Raw genomic sequence first — 7,663 nt, 5'->3', positions numbered from 1 at the left:
CAGCCCCCCAGCAGGCAGAACCCGCACCTGGGGCCCGGAGGCGCAAAGGTTGTCTCTCAGCCTTGCACCCGAGCTGACCCCTGGTGATTAGGATGCGACTCGGGCCGAGCAGAGCCTCGGGGCCCCTCCCCCACTTGGTAGCCTACGCGCCCTCCCCAGGGCTGACGTCGCATCTTCCCGGCCTCCAGCGCTATTTTGCACCCCGACCCCCGGGACAGCGTTCTCCGCGGGACGAACTGCACCCAGGTGGGAGCGCGATAGGGGCCGGGCTACAGCGCCCGCCGGGCAGGCCAAGGGAGGGGGAGCTAGCCTGGCTAGGGCGGGGCGCTTAAGCCTTGAGGGGCGCCGCTGCGGTCGCTGCGGGGAAGGGGCCACGTGCAGGGAGCGGCGGCCGGGGAGCTGCACAGAAGGCGGGGAGATTTGCAAACTGTTGCTGCCACATGGCTGCTCCATTCGATCCATTCACATTGAAATGAGGACGGCGCGTGCCTCATCTGCCGCAGGGCGCTGCCACGCGTCAGCCCGGCCCGCCGCATGCCAACTGGGGCAGTGGGGCTGGCAGGGCCTGGCAGCCGTGGGGGCGCAGCCCGGGCCCTGAGGCCAGGCGAGGGCGGGCGGGGGAGGGGGGCGGCGCGCAGCGAGCTACCCTAGCCGCTCGGGCTCCACAGCTTCGCGGACCTTGGCCCTGCAGTTGGGAGCGAGCCGACGTGAAAGGACCAGGGACCGACAGGTTTCGGAGGGGGGCCAGGATCGATGCCGTCGCTCCCCGCAGATGCGCCCCAGCAGCGCTACTCTCCATCTGCCGCTGCTCGCACCTGCCGGTCAATAAATCGATTTTACAATTTAATGCAGCAGCTTCCCGCCCGCCTGGGACAGATGCCGCCGCAGAACCACCTCCGCCCTCGCCCCTCCCCTCGGGGGGCGCCAGCGGTTAGGGCCGGGATTCCCGCTCGGCAGGCGGCGCCCCGCCGGGCCGCGTTCACCTCTCTCTGGAGGCCTTACAAGGAACTGCCTGCTCTGGGTCTTTCCCGCGGGACAGAGTGGGTTCCCCATAGAACAGGCCTGAGGCTGGTGGAGGAGAGAGGAAGATGATGACTTGGTGGTGGCCTTGAAGACTCATTTGGGGGCTTCACAGGGGGAACAGAATGCAGTGGCTGATGATAAGATGTGAGAGCCCCTGTGAGAAGGAGGAAGGGGTAGCACCTGGGGCATTGGCACTGATAGCCACTGAGTTGTGAAGAATCTCCGCGAGGCAGCCCAGGAGGGTTGAGATGGAATGGGGCCTCTCCCCACCCTCTGCTTGAGTCGAGTGAATAAGCATGACATAAACCTGGCTCTTGACACTTCCCAACCCTAGGGTCTTGGACTTGTAATTTAACTATAGCTCTACACCTCAGTTTTCTCATATGTGCAATGGGGATAATAATGATAGCCACCTGGGAGGGTGACTGATTATGCATTTGCAAATGAGTTCCAGGAGGAAAGAAAGGAAAAAGGAGAGCTGAAGGCAAACAGTTACAAAGAATGAGGCAAAGGAGCAGAGGGTGGAAACAAAGAGAGGAAAGCTAGGTGGGGCATGGAAAGGAGATGGACACTGGAAAACCTCCACTGTTAAAGGCCCTGTGAAGGGCCTTTTGTGGGAAGAGGCTGTGACACGGTTCTCAACTGGAAGGAGAAGACTGGAGCTTTGACAATGGGTTTGGATAAGAGATGGTTTGGAAGAACCAATTGCCCATGGCCAGATGACCCTCCAGCCAGAGTCAAATGTAGGTCTCAAGCTGGCACCCTTCCTCCTTCACGGTGATGTTTCAGAGCAGAGGCATGTAGGAGGAGAAGTCAACTTCTGAACTGCCCTGGTCATTGAGGCTCCTGGCAGCTCAGGGGTCTCAGCCTTCCCCACGTCACCAAGAGGGCACACAGACAGGGCTGGGCTGTCCACTGGCTTATGGCTCATGATTGATGACCCAAATGTCCCAAGGAAAGGATGTCCAAGTGGGTGAGACCATTAAACATGAGTCAGAGTGCCTGCTCTGCCTTCTCAGGAGATCAGGAGAGCTTCCCACCTTCTCTCGGCCAGGCTCCCAGGAGCCTGAGGGCCTGGGCTAGCCCCATACTCTGTCTCCTTTACCTTCTCAGAAGGCCGGGGCAGATGGTGCCTGAGGCTGAGGCAGCTGCTGTGGACTGAGCCCTCTCCTCTCAGTGAGAACAGCTTTGGCCTGAAGAGACCATGGGCCCAAGAGAGAAGCAGCTGAGGGCCCCTGACCTGAGAAGCCTCTTTTAACTGTGTAGGAAGGAAGTGCTCCGTAGGCCTCCTGTGTGCTGGTTAGAAGGAAAGAAGGCGAGAGTGGAGGGGCAGGGTAGAGACCTGCTGGCTGGAAGCAAGGGCCTTCATTGGTGGTGACCCGGCAGCCTCCCCAGCTTCATTTGCCAAACCCAGGGGAAACCTGGAAAGCTAGGGCCAGGAGCCACGCAGCGGGTATTTCCAGCCACAGAGGAGTCCGGGGTTTAGGGCAGCCTCCACGGCAACTTTCCCAGAGCCCCTGGCTTCCCCTTCCCTAGCTCCTTCCTGTCCCCACCCTAGCAAGTGAGGAGGGAGGCCCAGGGGAAGGGAGAGAAGGCTCAGGGAGGCCTCTGTGCGGAGACCCTCAGGCTGCAGGCCTTGCCCAGCCTGCCCTTGCCTCCTGCCCCGGTCTCTCAGGACAGAGGGGACTCTGAGAGGGCTTACAGGGCTAGAGAACAGAGGGCACAGGGCAAAGGCATTGCTGAGAGCGATGGGGCCAAAAGAGAACCTTCTGCCAGCCATACTGAAGGACAGGGTGGGGTGGGGGAGCAGAGCCTGAGTTGAAAGTAAAGGTTCAGGCACCCCCTCAGTCCTCCATCTTGGACTGGTTTCTCTACCCCAAGGATTTTCTTCCTTCTCATCCACTCATCCTCTGCCCTGACTGTGCTAGCCTCCACTGTCCTCTGTTCTTGTCCCCTCCCCAGCATACAGCTCACCTGTCCCTGAAACCTCTCTTCTCTGTAAACTCTGACAGGTGGGAAGCTCTCTCCAGCCCCACCTGCCTGCTCAGCCTTCACTCCCCTCTTCTGGCTCTGGCCTCCCTTTAGCATCCAGGCCCAGCACTGCACCTGGCCCCTCCATGTCTCTGGGTCCTTGCGTGCACTTCACCTTCCTCCGCTGAACAACCCATCTCCTGGAAGAAACTCTGACCTGTCCTCATTTCTCCACACAACCTCTGATCTCTGATCCCAGCTGCCACCCAGGACTTGAAGCAAGTAAGAGATAGCGGATGGGGTCACACTTCTCCCTCTCTGCGGCCCCAGAACCTGGGAGTGGGGATTACTCAGATGGGCCATGGTCCCCTACAGCCTCCCTGGGAGGAAGGGTCAGGGCAGAACCAGGAAGTGCTGTGCTTCAGTACTCTCATGCACAGAGAAAGAAACCGGGGACATGTGCCAGTTTTGTGAATAGCTGCCTGAGCAGGCAGGTTACTGTTCCCTGAGGAAGGCTGAGGAGGAATCTGACTGCCATGGTCAAGTAGGTGATGGGTCTTAAGCAGAGAATGGTGACCGGCTGTCTCCTTCTCCCACCACAGTCAGAATGAGAGGAAATGGGCTTCGGTTGTGGCAGGAAGGATTTAGGTTAGACATATGGGAGAACTTCCTGTGACAGTGTCTACACTATGTATTCCAGTTGTTAATCCAAGTTGAACTCTCCCCTGGAGTTGATTAGAATTGCATGTTGATGCTTGCTAATGAGTAACTTGCCTTGCCTGTGATTAGCAAAGAACCTCCCACCCAGAGGATTCTCCTTAGGTCTAGACCGTCCCCAAGGAAGAAATCCAGAGAGGCCTGAGAGGCACCAGGACCTGGGCCTCCTCTCAGCCCCGAGGGGTTTTGGGGCAGTGTTAGGCCACTGTGAGTCCTTATCACTTCGCCTCTCCTGCCCCCAGCCCTCTGGTTACTGCTCTCAGAACAAGCCCTGCGGAGCTGTCCAGCCAATGCTAACTTTGCAGCAAAGGGACAGGCTTAATTTAAGGTCTGGGAGCTCACAGAGAATTTCCAGAGCAAAAATGAATACTCAGGGTTTCCAACACCAGGGGCTTCAGCAACAGCCCCAGCTGTCTCTGTAAGTTTAGAAACAGACAGTCTTCAACCCGGTTTTGTGCCCATTCACCCCACTCTCATGAGTGCTGTTCGGGCATCATGAACATTCCCATTGCTGGTGTCATTCTGCCACTGAGATCCCTGTGTTGCCCTGTGGCTGTGGCCAACTCCCCCGTCTCTTGCTTCCCCTCCTCTCCTAAGAGGTTTGATCCCTTACCCCCATTACCAGAACCCTTCTCCAGGTAAGAAGGAAGCTGGGGAGACCTGGGGTGAGTCTATCAAACTGCCATCAGAAGAAGAGAATACAGTCAAAAGATGCATTCCATTTGGGGCATGGCTCTGTGCACCCCCATGGTTAGTTTTCCTGGGTCAGGGCCTGTGTGTGTGGCCACATGCATATCCAGAGTTTGGTCCCTTAGTCAACCAGTTGTGAATGAGGTCGACCATGTGCCTAGCACTGGGTTAAGGTCAGTGAGGCCAAAAGGAACATCCGATTCAGCTCCTAATGGGACATGGAGGTAAAATCGAGGGTCATGAAAAGGAATGTGATGATCTGCAGAGCCAGCGTTCAGAGAGGGATGCAGGAGGCTTTGTGGGGAGCGAGGGGAAGGCACTGGACCTGGAGGAAAGAGCAGAACTTAGAAAAAGAGAAGAGACGGCATTCCTGCCAGGCGGAATGGAGAGAGGAAAAGGATCAGAGTGGAAATGAAGTAGGTATAGCTGGAGCAGACTTTGTATGTGCAGGGTTGGACGTGTGGTTAGACAGGTAGGGTATGGAGACCCATCAGACAGGTGAATTCGGACTTGATTGATGGGCTTTAGGGAACCTGTGGGTTCTTGAGCCGAAGAGGGTGTTCAGCCGCCATCTGGCAGTGGGGTGCAGGGTGGTCTGGAGCAGGGAGGTACAGAGGGAGGGCCAGAGGCAACTAGGAGCCTTCTGCATCTGTGGCTGGTGGCCAGGTATACACCAAAGCCTGGGTCCTATCCTTGAGATGGCTGGGCACCTGAGAATGCCAGACCCCTGAGGACCTTCTGGGACAGGCCCCACATTTTCCTTGCCAGCAGCCACTCTCTTCTTCCACCCCTGGCTTTCCAGATAGAGCCCTGCAAACACGACCAGCCTCAGGGCTTCCCTGGCTCCTATACTGAGAGTGGGGGCTGCTTTGGCCATACCTCTCTCCACACCCCTCCCCCCCGCCCCGCCATGTTCCTACTCTTTCCCTCAGAGTCTTGGGGCCCTGCCTAGCAGCCTGGCTGGAAGAGGATAAAGGATTGCATCAGGCCTAGGTTCATCCAACCTCGGGCCTGAAGCCCACAAAGGGAATCCAGAGGTATCTCAAGGGAATGAGCTGGGGTCTTAACACCTAGAAACTCAGGGTGAGGTGAGCGCTCAAGGGCACCTAGACCAACCCCATATTCTATAGCCAAGGGCTTGAATACCTCCGGAGATAGGACCCCCCCTCCCTCTTCTGGCTGTTGCCTGCTCTTTAGATGGTTCTGGGTGTGAAAAGTGCATTCACTTCTTGATCCAAAAGTCCTGCTGTGGCCAGTGTGGGCTGGTGGTGTGGGAGAGCTCTGTTTGGGCCTTGCCGAGGGGCTTCTGAATTGGCACCGCTAGAGGGAGGGTCCACCAGCCTCTCGGGTCTGGGGTGGCTTGCTGGGTCCTGCGGGCCCCCCTGCTACGCCTGTTGGGTGCCCTCGGCGGGGGCAGTTTAAGCGTGAGAAGCGCCGGTCAGTTCCCAGCTCAGCCCAGGGGGTGGGGCAGCAAGGGCGAGGCCAGCCCCGTCATCCCTTCTCAGCCTCACCGGGGCGGCCAGGCCAGGGTCAGCCTGTCTCACAGGCCGGCCCTCCCCAGGCTGAGATCATCGCCCTCCGGCCTCCATGGCAGCCCCCACCCCCAGCTGAGCTCACTGCCCTGGCCCGCTGGGGGACATTGTTGTCTCCTGCGCCCCTCCCCCGGGCTCAATGAGCTGTTTGTTGGCATGTCCGGCGCGGGCAAGGGGAGGGCGGGCACAGGGCGCCCGCACACAATGGGGATTCCGTCCATTCTGAGGTGGCTGCGGGAACCAGGCTGGCTTTGTCCCTGGGACCCTCATTCCCACCATTTAGCGGAGCCGGAACTCCAGGCGGAAGGCCCCGTATAAGAACAACAATGTTGTCACCCCGTCTGTGGGGGAGGGCGCTGCAGGCCAGGCCTCCTGGGGCCCAGGGGACCCACAGTTCGGGGCAGCCTGAGGGGCACCTAGGACAGGTCCTAGAGCCTAGGCTGTGACTCACATCTAAGGGAGACTCAGGAGGCAGACGCCCCCCACCCACACCGGCCCCACTGGTCCGTCTGCAGCCCCCGGCAAGTGTGGAAGGGGGTTCCCTGGCATCCCTAGCTGTTCTCAGCTCCTTCACGTGCAAAGATGAGCCCTAAGGTGCAGAGGGGGTGAATGCACCCGGTAAGCCCCGTTTGGGTGCTGTGCTGTAAAGGGGCTGAGTTCGGGGCAGCCTGACCCACAGGCCTTTCTGCATGCATCTTGGGCAAAGGCCTTTGCTCAAAGCTGGGCTCAGGCCCGTTTCTGAGCCTCTAGCCTGGCCAGCCTGCCCCTTCGGAAGTGGCGCTGGCCACTCAGACAACAAGTGTTTATTTTCCAGGGTGAGGGGGGAACAGGACGTCACGGCGTTTCCCTCCTGCCTGGTGCTGCAGTGGTTCTCACAGTCTGGGCACTGGTGACATCACCAGCCTTTCTTCCTCAGCCCTGGCCTCCTTGCCTCCCCCTCCCCCCAATCACATGCTCTGGCCAGGCTACACAGTTCTGAAGCTCCTGCTTCCGCTGCGGGCACTTCTGAGCAGGTCCTCTTGGAGGGCATGAGGGCGGCCGGGAAGTACTGGACCAGCCCCTCTCACTGCCCTTGGCATTCAGGCCAAGCCTAGGGATAGCCCCTCTGTGCTCGCCCTCACCAGAGCGCTTGGTGTCCCACCCGGCACGCTCCTAGAGCGATGCTGGCCCTTTAAGGGTCTTGGGAAGCCAGAACAACAGGAAATCCAAACGGCCTCATTAGGCAGCTCGGAGCTCAGCACAGTAATTAGTGCCCTGAAAACAAAACAAGGAAAAGCAGGTGGTGGTGCTCCCCCCCAATCTCGGCTGCCCCCAGCGTGGCCTGTTAGTACCCAAAGCCAGGCAGCTGGGACTGGAGCCCCTCCCTTCTAAGTCCCCTCACCCCAAGCTCCTGAAGCCTGCTGCCCACTGCCCAGGCCAGGGGTCAGATCCTTAGCTTCTGGGGAGCAGGCAGTGGCTTCTCGGCCAACCGTTTCCCCCTGGGGAGGATGAAGCCCCAGGGACAAGCAATGGGGCTTCCCCTCTCCCGTAGCCAGGTGGCCACTTGTCCACAGCATCCTCCACCTGTTTGGAAAATGCTGTGATGAAGGCTGGGAGCTGGGATGGTCTCTTCCAGAGGGAAAGGGGAGACCCCTGGGAATCCCAGGCCAAGAAGGCCCCCTTAGGAGAAGGGAGAAGCCTGCTCTGTGGTCCTACCTCTCAGGATCTCTGGTGATTCTCCAGGTGGGCAA

Source organism: Tursiops truncatus, chromosome 2 (assembly GCF_011762595.2).
Source record: "Tursiops truncatus isolate mTurTru1 chromosome 2, mTurTru1.mat.Y, whole genome shotgun sequence".
In the NCBI taxonomy this organism is placed as follows: domain Eukaryota; kingdom Metazoa; phylum Chordata; class Mammalia; order Artiodactyla; family Delphinidae; genus Tursiops; species Tursiops truncatus.
Note: the sequence above shows the minus strand (reverse complement) of the source record.